We start from the raw sequence: 18,306 nt of genomic DNA, 5'->3' as shown, positions 1-18,306 counted from the left end.
ACAGCTCTTGTTCAGTGTAGCTGCGCGCTGCATGGGATGAACATACAACATCCGGTTAGTTGTGCACGTTATATTAGAGCCGGGGGGATTTAAGTTCAGCAAAAAAAGGTTCCGTACTGTTGCAATCGTTCGGTGCACAGCTCGTACTGTACCGGAGTACCACATTGAGGCAGTACAGTACGTATTCGCGTACCGTTACACGTCTAGTATATTGTTTGTTGGTTGGCAGAGTTATTGTGGCGGCATTGTCTCCGCGTTCTCCCCGTGTCGTTCCCTTGTTCCTTTGATGTCAAGTGAGTTCATGCCTGTCTACCCCTGTCGTTTTCTTGTTTTCACTCGATGTTTGTTAGTATCTGTGTCAGTGCCTTTTGTTTGTTTTGTATTTTGGTTTTGTCTCAGTAAAGCTCCCTTCATTTAAGTATCACCCTTCGTCTCTGTCTCGGTTTCCTCATCCTGCTCTGCAATTGTGCTCCCCTCACCTTATCGTCACCCTCGATCCTAACAGAATGATGCCACCAGTCAAGGACGCAGCAGAGAAGGTGGCAGACACCATGACGATCATCCGGAGCATAGTGGACGGTGACATGCAGCATTACTCACCTGCCAAGTGGGTGTTCCTGCTCCGGATGATCGACAAGGTCGCCACGGAGAGTCCGACAGACGAGCCAGCGATGCGGGACATAGCCGACCATGTCACTGCCCTCATGGAGGGGTGTAGGTCGATGGCTAATGCAGCTAGCCTGCCAGCTAGTATCAGGTTCACGGTCAGCCTAGAGCCCCTCACCGCCGTTGAGGCTGCTCAGATGTCCACAGCTCATCAGATGTCCATAGCTAGCACAGCTCCGCCCATTAGCTTCGCTCCTATAGCTAACCGGACGTCCCCAGCTAGCACAGCTCCGCCTGTTAGCTTCGCTCCTATAGCTAACCAGACGTCCCCAGCTAACACAGCTCTGCCCGTTAGCTTCCGCAGCTAGCCAGGCTTCCCCAGCTAGCATAGTCCCCACTGCTAGCCTAGGCTCCAGGTTCACGGTCAGCCTAGTTCCTGAGACAAATCTGACGTCCACAGCTAGCACAATCCCGTCTGCTAGCTTAGCCTCTGCAGCTAGCCGGGCTTCCCCAGCTAGCACAGTCGCCACTGCTAGCCTAGGCTCCAGGTTCACGGTCAGCCTAGTTCGTGAGGCTGACCAGAGGTCCCCAGCTAGCACAGCTCCGCCCATTAGCTTCGCTCCTATAGCTAACCGGACGTCCCCAGCTAGCACAGCTCCGACCGTTAGCTTTGCTTCTATAGCTAACCAGACGTCCCCAGCTAGCACAGCTCCGCCCGTTAGCTTCGCTCCTATAGCTAACCAGACGTCCACAGCTAGCACAGCCCCGCCCGTTAGCTTCGCTCCTATAGCTAACCAGACGTCCCCAGATAGCACAGCTCCGCCCGTTAGCTTCGCTCCTATAGCTAACCAGATGTCCACAGCTAGCACAACCCTGTCTGATAGCTTAGCCTCCGCAGCTAGCCAGGCTTCCCCAGCTAGCACGGTCCCCACTGCTAGCCTAGGCTCCAGGTTCATGGTCAGCCTAGTTCGTGAGGCTGACCAGAGGTCCACAGCTAGTACAGCCCCGCCCGGTAGCCTAGTCCCTACAGCTGGCTCAGGCCCCACGGTTAGCCTAGTCCCCGCAGTTCGCAAACCTCCGAGGCCTAGCAAGGCTCAGAGGGCGAGCGGGGATAGTACCGCTAACAAGGCCTCCACAGCTGATCCAGCCATCACTGCCAGACTGGTTCCGGTCAGCGCAGCTCCGGCTGTCACCATTCCAGGCTCCTCATCGCCGGATCCTACGCCACGCTTCGCCGCCGAGACCGTTCCGGTCTCCGCGTCTTGCCCAGCCTCTACACCTGGCCCGGCTGCTACACCGGATCTCGGATCCTCGACTGGTCCTGGCTCCCCGTCTGGTCCAGCCCTACGCCGTGATCGGCACCCTGGTCCTCGCCGTGGTCTTCGCCGTGGTCGTCGCCATGGTCTGTGCTGGATCCTGCTCCGGATCCTGCTCTGGGGGTCGTCGCCGCCGCACCTCCGTTCCGGCTATCCTGATCCGGACCCTAGTCCGGCGGCTGGAGGGTCTCTCGTCCGGGATCCTGCCCTGGGGTTCAGCTCCCCTCTCCGGGCTTCTGCACCTGTCCCCACCCCCCCTCGTCGGGCCTCTGTTCCCAGGTCCAGTCCCCCTCTCCGGGTCTCGGCACCCATTCCTACCCCCCCTCGTCGGGCCTCTGTTCCCAGGTCCGGCCCCCCTCTCTGGATCTCGGCACCTATCCCCACCCCCCCTCGTCGGGCCTCTGCTCCCAGCCCAAGCTCCCCTCTCCGGCTCCCTGTTTCTTTCCTTGCCGCCCCTCTCTAGGCCTCGGTTCCCATCCCCACCCCCCCTCTCCGGGCCAGTGCACCTGTTTTCAGCCATCCTGGCTGCTATGCCCCTCCTGGGTCTTTTGCTCGGGCTCCCAGCCCCAGGTCTCCGGGTCCTGTCCCTGGGTTCCTTCCGGGGTCCCGGCTTCCTCCTTCATCGGTGGCCGGACGTTGTTCTTGGGGGTCTGGAAGCCCCCCATTGAGGGGGAGGTACTGTAATGTCCCCAGGGCCGGCCCTTGCTGGGCCGGTTATGAGAATAACAGTGAACATTTCCTCCCTCCTGACAATGGTCGCCTACATGGTCCCCTACCTCCTGACACTGGTCCCCTATCTCCTGACAGTGGTCCTCTACCTCCCTCTTGTGGCCAGACGAGCCAGTTGGTTCAGACACTGATACTACCCTTGATAACTCACATGCTTACTTTAATTAATGGGATAATTAATGGGATGTCACTGTGTGTTATTGTTGAACTTCAAGATACAAGAGATAAAAGAGTTTTATTTGTCACGGCATACAGGTATAGAGTGAAATGCGGGGGGTCTCGCCCGAAACGATGTGCATAATACAAGTAATAATATAATATAAGAGTCCAACCAATAGAGCGACATAGTGCAATAAACAAGTAAACAAAGTAGGCATATCGGTATCTCTACATTCTTAAAGTGATCTTTCCTTCTGTAAAGTGTCCGTAGTGTGAGCGTGTGCAGCATGAGTGTGTGTGTGCTCATGTTAAAGTGGCTGCTAGTGTGTGAGCGTGTACAGTGTGTGTGTTGTGTGTGTGCTCATGTGTGCTTCCCCACCCTGGTGTGAATTGGTTTCCCTGGTTAGTGTTATTTGGTGTATTGCTTATTGTCTAGTTGTTGATTGTTTGTTTTGTTCTGTGCCTGTCTCTCCCCAGCTGTGGTGATTGTTAATTGGTCTCAGTATATATTTTTTGTTGGTTGGTAGAGTTATTGTGGCATCATTGTCTCCGCATTCTCCCCGTGTCGTTCCCTTGTTCCTTTGATGTCAAGTGAGTTCATGCCTGCAGCCTGTCTACCCCTGTCGTTTTCTTGTTTTCACTCGCTGTTTGTTAGTATCTGTGTCAGTGCCTTTTCTTTGTTTTGTATTTTGGTTTTGTCTCAGTAAAGCTCCCTTCATTTAAGTATCACCCTTCGTCTCTGTCTCGGTTCCCTCATCCTTCTCTGCAATTGTGCTCTCCTCACCTTATCGTCACCCTCGATCCTAACACTCCAGTAGCACACCACATAACGCGCTGAGTCGCGAAGCGGTCGCCCCGGGTTTGTTTCCCAGACCCGGTGACCATATGCTGCATGTCTTCCCCTCTTCTCCTCCCGTTTCTCCCTCTCTCCTCTGTCGGTCCTGCGTGGCCAAGAAAAACTGTCGGTCCTGCGTGACCAGAAAAAGCGAATAAAGATAATTTTAAAGTTACCTTTATTTTCCTCTTTCCTTTAAAGTGTCCTTTCCATTTTGTTTAAAGTTACCATTTGTGTGTGAGCGAATGCAGCATGTGTGTTGTGTGTGTGTATGTGTGTGCTCATGTGTACTTGTGAGTGGAGAGTTCAGTGTTCAATGTTCTGATGGCCTGGGGGAAGAAGCTAAGCCGTAGTCTCTCTGTTCTTGTTGCATGTGTGCGTAGGCGCTTGCCTGACCACAGCAGCTTGAACAGGCTGTTGTTGGGGTGGTGGGGGTCTTTCATTATTCTGCAGGCTCTGGATTTGCACCAGACGAGAGGAGGAGACAGAGGAGAGAAAGGAGGAGAGAGAGAGGCAGATCATAGAGAGGAGGAGAGGGAGACAGAGGAGAGAGAGGATGAAATAGAGGAGGATAGGGGGATGGAGGAGATAGGGGAGGAGAGAGAGACAGAGGAGAGATAAAAGCAGAGAGAGACAGAGGAGAGGGAGGAGGAGAGAGACAAAGGAGACAGAGTGGGAGGAGAAGAGAGAGCGGGAGGAGGAGAGATAGGAGGATAGGGAAACAGAGGAGGGAGATATAAAGGAGAGAGCAGAGGAGAGGGAGAGGAGACAGAGTAGGGAGAGAGGGGGAGAGGGAGACAGATGAGAGAGATGAGGAGAGAGAGGAGGAGAGAGAGGTGGAGGAGAGAGAGACAGAGGAAAGAGGAGAAGAGAGATAGGAGGAGAGAGATGGAGGAAATAGGGGAGGATAGAGAGAGGAGATATAGACTGTGGAGAGAGAAGAGGAGAGATATATTGGGGAGAGAGAGACAGAGGAGAGATATGGAGGAGAAAGATACAGAGGAGAGAGAGGATGGGATAGAGGAGAAGAGAGATGGTGAGATAGAGGAGGAGAGGGAGATAGGGGAGGAGAAAGAGACAGATGGGAGAGAAAAGGAGAGAGAGACAGATGAGAGAGAGGAGGAGAGAGACAGGAGAGAGAAAAAGGAGAGAGACAGAGGAGAGAGAGACAGAGGAGAGAGGAGGAAATTGAGACGGAGGAGAGAGAGACAGAGGAGAGAGAGGAGGAGAGCGAGAGAGAAAAGATACAGAGGATGAGGATGAGAAAGAGATGGGGGAGAGACAAAGCAGAGAGAGGAGAGTGAGACAGAGAAGAGAGAGACAGAGGAGACAGAGAGGAGAGAGAGATGAGAGATAGAGTGAGAGATGAGAGAGAGTGAGGTGGATAGAAGAGGTGAGAGTCAGGAGAGAGACAGGACAGAAGGAGAAAGACATTTTAGAGATAGAGATAGGAGAGGGAGGAGAGAGACAGTGGAGAAGAGCAGTGGACAGAAAGACAGAGAGATAGAGGAGAGAGAGGTTGAGAGAGAGAGTGATGTAGAGGAGGAGAGAGACAGAGGAGAGAGACGAGACAGTAAGACAGAGGAGAGGGAGACAGAGGGGAGAGACAGCGGAGAGAGAGAGACAGAGAGACAACGGATAGAGAGAGACAGAGGAGGGAACATTTGTAGGGCTCTGACTCTCTGGAAGGTGAAGGCAGTCCGTCCACCTGTCTGCTTGGCTGCCAGCTGTACTCTGTGCAAGTACACACACACACACACACGCACACACATGCACACACACACACACACATGCACACACACATGCACACACACATGCACACGTGCACGCATGTAGACACCCTGAATACTCAGAGGGAACAAGAAGGCGAAGCTTTGCTGAAATCAATTTTGATACATTTGTAATGGATTCATAATTTTTCATAATAACATTTTGAAGGCCTCAACTAGGAATGATGGGACCTAAATTATAGTTTTATTATAACATGAATTTATGTTTTTAGTTCTGCACTTATCTACTATATACAGTATGGTGTGTTTAGATATGATGCATTTTCAAAATGCAGGACATTGTAAACTATAATATTCCTATAATATATAATGTTTACTTATAAAGTGATTACGCGCAGCATCACAGGGAGCAACAGAACTACCAATAATTTTAAGCTCGTACCATTTAAATCCATTATATTACACATACTGTATATACATAATGAAAATGATGTTTGTTGAAAGAGACATTGACTCAGTTGTCCTTGATGGCTCCTCGTCTTCATCATTTACTTTGTCCTCAACGAGTGCAATTTATTATGTTCTTCAAATTAAAAAGCATCTAATTGATCTAATGGCCTTTTAGGTGGAACAATAGCGAGATCATTATGTAACCAGCGTACATATAGACTTTCATTACCCTCAAGAAGCAAACTGACTTGTGTCCCCCGTAACATTAATGGATATTATAGAATATAGAGGCCTTTCATGAAATGTTTAGAATGCCCTTTCTTATTTCAAGTTGGAAGAGGAAGCGGTTGCTATGTGCAAAACAACGGTTGCTATGCGTTGATATAGGAGGAATATGTGATTACCAGAAGATAGCACCCCCCTCCTTATAATGGGTGATTTCAACCTGGCTGACTCATCTCAGTCAGACACAGTGGTCTCCCTCCTACAATCCTTTGACTTGACTCCCACTGTCATGCCTCCCACTCACAAAGCAGGCAGCTCCTTGGATCTCATACTCTCCGGTAACTCCAGCATCATTAACACCACGGTGACTCCCCTTCATGTATCTGGCGATTGCCTCATATCCTTCTCACTAACTCTCATGCTTAACCCAAGCCATCCACTCCAACTCAAACCGTCTCAGTCAGACGCAACCTGCGCTCCCTATCCCTCTACCCTCTCCTCTGACATACTATGTGCTCTACCTTTGAGTGACACCTTCTCTGCTCTACCCCCAGATATCTCATCTACCTCCTTCGACAAGCACTGTCCTCTCGTTGAGAAACCTGCTTGCCGTTCCCCACCCAGTCCATGGCTGACGGATGCAGTGAGAGAAGAAAGACAGGTCCTGAGAGCGGCCGAGAGGAAGTATAGTAAGACACGCCTCACTGCTGACATCGCCACATATCACAACCTCTTGTTAGCTTTCTCCAAAACCATTAGTACTGCCAAAGCTTCTTTCTTTCACCATAGGATTGAGGCCTATGCGAAGAACCTTCGCAAACTGCACGCTACCATGTCCACCCCCTCCTCGCTCTCTGTCGAAGACCTTGCGATTTCCTTTGAGAAAAAAGTGAGAACATCCGCAGCTCCTTCTCCCAACCCCCACCCATTCCAAATGCTGAATCGAGAACCTCATCCTTCACTCTGTCATCTTTCTCTCCCATTACAGACCGTCCCACTACATGCCAGCTGGACCAGCTGTTAACCTCTGCACTCCTCCAGTCCATAGCACCAGACATCCTCCCATTCCTAACTGCAACCATCAACTCCTCCCTCAACTCTGGGGTGGTCCCCACCTCCCTAAAACAAGCCTGAGTCACACCACTCAACCAACCATGAACCCCACCATCATAGTCAACTATCTTCCTGTCTCTCTTCTCTCCTTCCATTCTTAATCACTAGAACATGCTCTATCCAACCAACTTACTGATTATCTCTTACAGAATGACCTCCTAGACCTAGATCAATCAGGCTTCAGGACTGGTCACTCCACAGAGACGGCGGTCACTCCACAGACACGGCCCTCATAGCAGCCACAGAGGCTCTTCACTTAGCAAAAGCGAAAGGCCTCTCCTCTGTCCTGATTCTCCTGGACCTGTCTGCAGCCTTCGACACAGTCAACCATCAGATCCTCCTTTCGTCCCTCGCAGGAATGGGATGGCTGGCTCTGCTGACATGGCTGACATCATACCTCAACAACCGATCCTATCGAGTGTCATGGAGAGGGACCCTGTCGGCCCCCTTGCGGACGGGTTTCCCCCAGGGCTCGGTCCTTGGACCCCTCCTCTTCTCCCTCTACACCAAATCTCTGGGTAACAGTATCACGTCTCATGCCTTCTCGTATCATTGCTATGCCGATGATACTCAACTCTTCCTCTCCTTTCCTCCCTCAGATATCCATGTCTCTGAGCGGATCTCGGCCTGTCTGTCCGACATCTCCACCTGGATGACGACCAACCACCTCAAACTGAACCTAAGCTAAACAGAATTGCTTCACCTGCCAGCCAAATCCTCCCCCCTGACCGACCTTTCCATCACAGTGGAAAATGTAGCTGTGGTCGTGTCCCCAACCACCAAGAACCTTGGTGTTGTCCCTTGACGACCGGCTGAACTTCTCCGCTCACATCGCAGCAACAACCAGAACCTGAAGATTCCTCCTGCGCAACGTCAGAAGGATCAGCCCCTTCCTGACAAAATAAGCCACCCAACTCCTCTTCCAATCAACAGTCATCTCCCGCCTCAACTACTGCAATGCACTGCTTGCTGGCCTTCCGACAACTGCCACCAAGCCTCTTCAACTCATTCAGAACGCAGCCGCCTGCCTGATCTCAAACCTACCGAAGTCAGCCCATGTCACCCCACTTCTGCACTGGCTCCCCATTGCCACACAAATCCGCTACAAGGCCCTCGACCTGGTATATCGTGCGGTGAAGGCTCCCGCCTACCTCCGGTCAATGGTCTCTAACTACACACCCTCAAGACCCCTACGCTCTGCATCTTCTGGCGACCTCAGACCCACTCCTATCCGAGCTCCGGGAGGGTCATCAAAGAGAAGCTGCCTATTCTCGGTCCTTGCCCCACAATGGTGGAACGAACTTCCCAGTTCCTACCACAGTTAGGACAGGCGAAACCCATCCAATCTTTTGCCGTCGACTAAAGACACACTTCTTCAATCAATATCTGAAATGAAAAAAATCGAATCAAAACTAACCTTCTTACTGTCATGCACTCTTCCTAATATACTAACATACACTCAACACTGTAGCACTCAAGTCTGAACACTTTGATGCACATTGTTACTCAGCTGACAAAACTTGTAAGTCGATTTGGATAAAAGCGGCAGCTAAATGACCAAATGTAGATGTAAAAATGTAAATGTGAACAAAATGATATAAGGTGGTGTCTTATTACTGGATCTTGCTGACAAGTCACAGTGGAACAGTGTTATCATACTTTTCTAGTGTTTTCCCTCTTACATAAGTGGTCGATTTATGGTATAGTCACATTTAGTAATTTAGCTGATGCTTTTATCCAAAGCGACTTACAAATTGTGTCAGCAAGAACGGTACGTCTCTAAGGGTCAGTAGCATTGTTTGTCAAATAGTATCGAGCTTGACTGTGACACTCTAAGTGCATACTTGTATAAAGAAATAGGTAGTAGGATATGTATAGTATCATAGTAGTAGGGTACATACCAGTAAAAAGACAGTAAGAAGGTTATTTTTGTATTGTTTGTTTTTAATTTGAGATATTTCTTGAAGAGGATTTTTAGTTGACGGTGGAAGATTGGGTGGATTTCAGCTGTCCTAACTGTGGTGGTTGCAGCTGTCCTGACTGTGATTGTTTCAGCTGTCCTAACTGTGGTGGTTTCATCTGTCCTGACTGTGGTGGTTTCAGCTGTGCTAACTGTGGTGGTTGCAGCTGTCCTGACTGTGATGGTTTCAGCTGTCCTGACTGTGGTGGTTTCAGCTGTCCTGACTGTGATGGTTTGAGCTGTGCTGACTGTGGTGGTTTCAGCTGTCCTGACTGTGGTCGTTTCAGCTGTCCTGACTGTGGTAATTTCCGCTGTGCTGACTGTGGTGGTTTCAGCTGTCCTGACTGGTGGTTTCAGCTGTCCTGACTGTGGTGGTTTCAGCTGTCCTGACTGTGGGGAGTTTGTTGGTATAATCTAATTTAACCTCTTAAGCCCTAGCCATATTTTCAGAGAATTCACCTAAAAATACATACCTAAGTAAATGGAAGATTGCTCCACTTCTACAAGGTCCATTTGCATGTTCTTGGTATCTAGGGACATCTGTGCTGCCCTGTCAAGGCAGACCGCAGTAACTTCCAAACAGTGAAACTGAGAAAAATGGCTTTAAAGTTTTTTGACTTGCCATCCAAAATGTGTTATAGGTAGATAGATGATAGTACCCAGATTTAACATGTATTAATGAAGTAATCTTTAGGCATACAAAAATATGACGTAGTTATTTTAATTAACCCCAAAAAAGCAGATACTGCACTCTGCTGCACGATTTCCTTAAATAATTATACAGGTAATGTACAGGCAAAGTGCAGTAACTTCAAATACAATGTTGTTTTCCCTCCAGCTTTCATAACTTCACCTAGCCATTTTATTTGGATCATCATCATTCCAATTTATTCAGGTATTAAATTTCATTTTCAAAATGGCTAGGTTAAGTTATGAAAGCTGGAGGGAAAACAACATTGTATTTGAAGTTACTGCACTTTGCCTGTACATTACCTGTATAATTATTTAAGGAAATCGTGCAACAGAGTGCAGTATCTAATTTTTTGGGGTTAAGTAAAATAATTATGTCATATTTTTGTATGCCTAAAGATTACTTCATTAATACATGTTAAATCTGGGTACTATCATCTATCTACCTATAACACATTTTGGATGGCAAGTCAAAACACTTTAAAGCCATTTTTCACTCTTTGGAAGTTACTGTGGTCTGCCTGGGTTTTGAGTGTGATTTTGTAGTTACTGCAGTTTTAAAACCCCATATCTCCAAAACTGAGCGACATTAACATCTGAAACTTGGTCAGGCGAGTCAATATATGGTTTAACCCCAAAAAAATTGATACAAAAGGTTTTTCAATGGGTTCTGGTAGTATTGGGCGTGCTAAATAACATACTAAAAGTCGACCAAAATCGACCCCTCCGAAAGCCGTCATTTCCAAGATGGCGTCCCAGATGGCGCCGGGGCGATTAAAATGGCTATATCTCAAATTAGGAAAATGGTGCAAAGGATTTCTCAACTGATTCTGGTACCTCTGGGCATGCTCACTAACATACTAAAAATCTAGGAAAATACACCTCCAGAAAGGCTTCATTTTAAAGATGGCGTCCAAAATTGCGGCTGGCCAAGCTTAAAATGGCTATATATATGTCAATATAAAAATTATATAAATGATTTTGTCATTTGATTCTGGTACCCCAAGTACCCCTAGACTGACTTAGGAACATACTAAAGTTTTATGCAAATACACCTCCTGAAGAGGCTTAATTTTCAAAATGGTGTCCAAAATGACGACTGGGAGCTTAGAATGCCTGTATCTCAAATGGGAAAACATTTCTAAAGGATTTATAAACTGATTCTGGCACCTCTATACATTAATAACGAGCAAAATATCTAGCTAAATATATCTGCTAGGAATGCATCATTTGCATGATCAAAATGGCTGCCTGTAGCTTATTTTGGCTAAAATTAAAATTGGTTATTATATTCAACCTAGAAAGCTGGCTTTGGTGTTGAACACAAAATAAATGACCCACTTATTGTGGTCTTTAGGCCTACTCATCATCATCTCCAGGATCCTCTGGGAGAAACTTGTTATGTGGATTGTCACATTCATGAAGTTGACATGGTCCACAGACAGTAGTACAAGGTAGTCCATATTTTCTGCATGAGCAGCGAAGTGTCTTGCAGGCAGTGGTACAGTTACAATGAATGACCTTCAAGAGACTGTCTGGAGCAGCATTCATTGTTGACATGAGTGGGACAAATCTATTGTCCTGCAGGTTCCAGCCCCAGTCTACAGCATCTATACCATCATCTGTTCCCATCCAGACCATGACCTGGTAGTATGCTCTACGACAGTGGAATTTGGTAGCAGATTCAGTTGGTGGTAGACGTTCAGGCGTTACCGTTGATGAAGCTGAGACAACCTTCTTGCTGAAAATGTTATATCTCATTTTTGCAAGCGAATCTGTGCACTTTCCACCAAAAAAGACAGCCATTGCTTGGCACCCAAGGTCATCGATCACATCTGTTGTTTGGTTTGGTACAGTGAATGCATTGGCACAAGCCTGAAGGACAGGATCCCCTTTTACAAGTTTTTGGAATGCTGTCTTTTTGCCAACTCCGAAGATCCGGGAAGTTGTGTCACAGCCAGTCACAGCATGGATGAACAGCAACTGAGAACACACATCCTGTCCGAGTACTTCTTTCAAATGGTTTATGGCGTACACTTTAAAACTGCCATCAGCTTTCGACTTGTCTGATCTGAAATAAAGGCCCTTGCTATCTCTCTGTGCATAGTAAAGAAGTAAGACGAGGAGATCAGTCTCTTCTCCAATCAGCGTCGTGGTGTGAAGAAGAGATGATCCCACTGCGGCCCTTACTATGTCTACATCAGCATCTCCAAGTGAATTGACCACAGTGCAATCCCGTTCTTTCAGTTCATCACTTATCATGTGGATCAGTTTCTGTTTATTCAGATCTCTTGACAGGAACTCCTCCTTCTTACCTGAGAACTCTGTCTCAGCAGTGAAGTTGACAATGGGATGAATATTGTTTCCTCTTCTTTGATGTGTGTTGTCTTTAATGGATGGCCCATCCTCATAGCCATCAAACACAATGGTTGTAGCTGAGCCATAATGTTGGATGGTGAAGTCTGCATATGACTGTGCAATTTTACCATAGCTTTGTCCGTGCTTCCATTGTATTCGGTGAAGGAGTGAACCACCATCAAGAACATAATGCTCCGTTTCTGGTACAGAATCTAGGATTGCATCACTTGCATGATCACAGATCGCGTGCGCTAGTTGTGGTTTATCAGCTTTGCGGAAGACGTTTCCGGCTTCAAAGAGGGCAGGAGGGAAAGGACTGAGTTTGTAACGCATAACCTCCTCCAATGACAGCTCTCCAGTTTGGGAGACAATAAGGAAACGTTGAAAAAGAAGTGCAGAATCAATGATTCGATCAGGAGCAACCTTGATAGACGATTTTTGTCCAAGGGTTGTGGCTTTATCCTTTCTACTAAATGAAAATGTGAATGCCGGCTGTCCGATCATTTTGTGCATGATGTTGCGTCCAACAGAGTCATAATCATGCACGTTCACTCCATCCTCAGCGACAACACCTGTAACAACATTCCTTAAAGGTCAACCTCCACGTTGTATTTTTGTTCAATAAACAATGTGGACTAGGCCAACAGTGACTTTCATGAAGAATTGGAAAAAAAAGTATTGAAATTGACCCAGTTTTAGCGTTTTTATCAAAACATTTTGTCTGCCCAACACAATCAACATGCACGTGCATATTTTAATCAATGGTTTATAACGTGCACGTGTAATGTCGTCACAACAGGTATTGGTCACCAGGGGGCTCTGTGACCCTACTCCTGTGCTCTGGGAGACACAGGCAGTAGCAAGGAGGCAGAGCATTATTTTCGGCGTTGGGTGCATGATGCGCATGCGCTGTGATCACACAAGGCAGCCAACGGCGGAAATAATGCCGTTTTGAGCAGTTTATAAAAAATATTTAAAATGTTTATTAGCAACGCAGAGCTTTCAAACCATCCCGTATCTCTGTCCGAAACCCTCGTGCAACTGTGAGTATATTTGAAATGTCTCTGTGATACTTGTATAACGAACGGTTCGGCCAGAACCAGTCCTTCATGGTAAATCTAGGTTGGTTTCCTATTAAGGAGCAAGTGACTGTGGATTCACTCGGTGCATCAGTCACGAAAGGGGCTATGATGAGCTTGGCAAGCCAGAGTAAAACACAGTTTTCATTCAATCAATCAATAACAACATTAACCAGACTCTCGTTGTGTCTATTATGCTAACGCTAACGTTACCTCATTGTGTCTATTCTACAAGCTTTAACGTTACCTAGCCTCTCGTGTCTATCTGCTAACGTTAGCATTAGGCTAACTAACGTTACGTCCCTAACCCCAATACGCGTAACTAATCAGCGATCTTTTTGTCAGACTAAACTCTCCGCTCTGTGGCAAATTGTGTTGATGTCGGTTTTGTTTCATCAATAAATGAGGCAGAATACACTGTGACTGTATCCTTTTTTATTGCACTTGTTTCTTGCTGCAAACATACAAAAGACATCCTACGCGAGACATTAAAGATGGCGGCGTTCTGTTTTCGTTCAGACTCCCCAAACAGTGACGCGTCTCTCTTCTGACCAATCAGTGGTCTGCAGTTTTTCACGTGACATTTCTGGAGCTCTCATGCTGATCACCAGCAGCCCTGCCTCCCCACACGGAGACAAACTGAGTACTTTATTTTAGTGGAAAAGCAACATTAGATTCGGCTCATTAATATGCAAGCCACACCTGTTGTGACGTCGGCGTTTGATAAGCTTTTTTGATTCGCGCGTGCATGTTATTCGTGCGTGGACCTTTTTAACTCTTTCAGAGTGGCATTTCCGGTGTCAAATGGAAAAAAATAAATAATGAAATTATATACCAATGATGTAAACTACCCATAATTGATCAGTAGGGTTTAACCTAGAGGTTGGGCTTTAAAGAAGAGTCTGGAGAGAAAGGTGAACATATAGCACGTTTTGAAGTGATCTTCTCCAGGTCAGCAGCATCCCTTTTCATCCTTGCCTCTGTTGAATCCTTGTGCTGTTCTGATGTTGTGTATGTCTGGTTTGAGAACTCCTGCATTGCGGTGTTATACTCTGATGTTATGCCCTTTGACATTGTCCAAAGGGATCTCTGATTGTCGGTCATTCCACTTCCATGTGTCATCCCTCCTGTAGTCTTCAATGACCTCATCAATGTTGTTTCGATTACAAGATCTGAGCTGAGGCCTGCCCATGATTGGCTGCTGCGACGGATAACATGAAAACCCTTTTCAAATTGTCTGAAGACATCTGGGTGGTTGATGTGAAGCTGACTCATCTCTTGGACATAAAAGTGTGCCGATTTCAAGTAATTGTAATGCCCAGCCGCAGAGAATATCGGCATGCATTCAGAAACAGCGCGTAGGTGCAAAAGCCAGGAACATGTGCGATCTTCTGTTATCAGTGACCTAGCAACTTCTAACATGTGTTGGTAATTTAGCCACAACTGACTAGTTTTGGATCTAGCACACAGTTCCATCTTCCTTTTTCCCAGCTCTTCATTTATTGTAATGAGGGTCTCTGATGTGAACACTGTTTCCAATGGCATTTCACCCTTAACTATTGAGGTATACATTGCTTCAGACTGTTCAACCATTGCTGCAAATTCATGACTATCATCTACCATTTCTGATATTATCATGCGGTTAAGACATTTGTCAACCAGAAGATGGCCACGGAATGCTCTCTGAACTGATTTGCCTGTCATCATATGGGCTACTGAGTTCTCCCCATAGACTACCCCTAGAATGTCCTTAAGTCCTGTACCATAATCGTTTGACCTGACTCCCACTGCCATGCCTCCCACCCACAAAGCAGGCAACTCCTTGGATCTCATAGTTTCCCATAACTCCAGCATCATTAACACCACGGTAACTCCCCTACATGTATCTGACCATTCCTTCATATCCTTCTCACTAACTCTCATGCTTAACCGAAAGGTCTTCACCCCAACTCAAACCGTCTCACTCAGACGCAACCTGGCCTCCCTATCCCCCTCCACCCTCTCCTCTGACATACTATCCGCTCTACCTTTGAGTGACACCTTCTCTGCTCTCTCCGCAGAGATGGCAACCTCCACCCTCCTCTCAGCCCTTACAACCTCCTTCGACAAGCTCTGTCCCCTCGTTGAGAAACCTGCCCGCCGTTCCCCACCCAGTCCATGGCTGACAGATCCAGTGAGAGAACAAAGACAGGTCCTGAGAGCAGCTGAAAGGAAGTATAGAAAGTCACGCCTCACTGCTGACATCGACACATATCACAACCTCCTGTTAACATTCTCCAAAACCATTACTAATGCCAAAGCTTCTTTCTTTCACCATAGGATCGAGGCCTCTGCAAAGAATCTACGCAAACTGCATGCTACCATGTCCTCCCTCCTCACTCCCCCCCCACCCCCTCTCCCTCATCTTTCTCTGCCGAAGACTTTGCGATCTTCTTTGAGGAAAAAGTGGAGAACATCCGCAGCTCCTTCTCCCAACCCCCACCCATTCCAAATGCTGAATCGAGAACCTCATCCTTCACTCTGTCATCTTTCTCTCCCATTACAGAAGCCGAGACCCTGACACTGGTAACGTCGAACCGTCCGACTACATGCCAGCTGGACCGGCTACCCTCCCCACTCCTCCAGACCATAGCACCAGACATCCTCCCATTCCTAACTGCAACCATCAACTCCTCACTCAACTCGGGGGTGGTCCCCACCTCCCTAAAACAAGCCAGAGTCACGCCCCTCATAAAAAAAACATCCCTGAACCCTACCGTCATAGGCAACTACCGTCCTGTCTCTCTTCTCTCCTTCCTTTCTAAAACAATTGAACGTGCTGTATCCAGCCAACTTACTGCTTATCTCTTACAGAATGACCTCCTAGACCCTAATCAGTCAGGCTTCAGGACTGGTCACTCCACAGAGACAGCCCTCATTGCGGTCACAGAGGCACTTCACTTAGCAAAAGCGAAAGGCCTCTCCTCCGTTCTGATTCTCCTAGATCTATCTGCAGCCTTCGACACAGTCAACCACCAGATACTCCTCGCGGCCCTCGCAGGAATGGGAGTGGCTGGCTCCGCGCTGACATGGCTGTCATCATACCTCAATGACCGCTCCTACCAAGTGTCATGGAGAGGGACCCTGTCAGCCACCCGCCCCCTGCGGACGGGTGTCCCCCAGGGCTCGGTTTTAGGACCCCTTCTCTTCTCTCTCTACACTAAATCACTGGGTAACATTATCACGTCTCATGGCTTCTCCTACCATTGTTATGCCGACGATACTCAACTCTTCCTCTCCTTCCCTCCCTCAGATATCCACGTCTCTGAGCGGATCTCGGCCTGTCTGTCCGACATCTCCGCCTGGATGACGACCAACCACCTCAAACTGAACCTAAGCAAAACAGAATTGTTCCACCTGCCGGCCAAATCCTCCGCCCTGACCGACCTTTCCATCACAGTCGAGAATGCAGCTGTGACCGCGTCCCCGACCGCCAAGAACCTTGGTGTTGTCCTCGACGACCAGTTGAACTTCTCTGCTCACATCGCAGCGACAACCAGAACCTGCCGATTCCTCATGAGCAACGTCAGAAGGATCCGCCCCTTCCTGACAAAAGAAGCCACCCAACTCCTCGTCCAATCAACAGTCATCTCCCGCCTCGACTACTGCAACGCACTGCTCGCTGGCCTCCCGGCCACTGCCACTAAGCCTCTTCAACTCATTCAGAACGCAGCGGCCCGCCTGATCTCAAACCTACCGAAGTCGGCCCATGTCACCCCACTTCTTAGGGACCTGCACTGGCTCCCCATTGCTGCACAAATCCGCTTCAAGGCCCTCGACCTAGCATACCGTGCGGCAAAGGGAACCGCTCCCGCCTACCTCCGGTCAATGGTCTCTAACTACACACCCTCAAGACCCCTACGCTCTGCATCTTCTGGCCGCCTCAGACCTACTCCTATCCAAGCTCCGGGAGGGTCATCAAAGAGAAGTTGCCTATTCTCAGTCCTTGCCCCACAATGGTGGAATGAACTACCCACCCCAGTTAGGACAGCCGAAACACGTCCAATCTTTCGCCGTCGACTAAAGACGCACTTCTTCAACCATTATCCAAAAAAAAAAAAAAAAAAAAAAAAAAAAAAAAAATCTCATGCACATGTCCTAATAAACTAACCTACACTGTAGCACTCAACACTTTGATGAACATTGTTGCTCAGCTGATAGAGTTGTGCCCTTCCTGATGGCTTGTCGTACAGAACATGTAAGTCGCTTTGGATAAAAGCGTCAGCTAAATGACTAAATGTAAATGTAAATGTAAATGTACCGTCCATCAGTGTACCAATTGCTCCTAGCAAATTCATAAATGTGTGAAATCCTCCTAGGAGCAGGACAAAGGACTTGAGGTGACTGCACTGTGGTGAATCTAGGATTATCTCTGCTGCTTTCCAATATAGGGATTGGTCAAATGTAACTACTGAGGCAAGGTGGTGTTTGGATGCCAGACCACAAATGAACTCCAGTGTTGACAGAATGCATGTTTTGTCTCCGGAGTACATGTCTATCATTGGTAAGTATCTCACTGAAGACTGCCCTGGATGTTCATCTCCCTTATGAACAGTGATGCCGGTAACGCGTTACTAAGTAAAAATAGTCAAACAGTCAAAAATACATTTTGAGCTGTTTTTCTTTTGGGAGTGACGTAGTGTGGCAGTGAAAGGGTTACACAAGAATGTGTCCCCGCGGCGTGACTGGACACTCTGTCTGTGAGTGACATCTGCTTTGGTACAATCACATTCCCCATCCACAGTCTGCGAATCAGAGGCAGAGTAGGGCGGGTCTTCACAGCACGTCATGTGACATATGCGCCAATCGTGTGACAGCAGGGCTCCGTCGTCAGAGAATTCCACCCCAAAACGCTTGGCAAAATTAAAAGTGAGTTTCTGTTCAGACTTCCATCCCAAAACGCTCGTATAGCCTCAGTCACTACTTCACGTTCATATGCGGAGGAAACAAAATACTGTCTACCGCTAAAAACAGCACATCCAATTGCATTGAAAGCATCTGGAATCACAACACTGGG

The sequence above is a fragment of the Notolepis coatsorum genome (assembly GCF_963971535.1).
Source record: "Notolepis coatsorum genome assembly, chromosome: 1".
NCBI lineage: Eukaryota > Metazoa > Chordata > Actinopteri > Aulopiformes > Paralepididae > Notolepis > Notolepis coatsorum.
Note: the sequence above shows the minus strand (reverse complement) of the source record.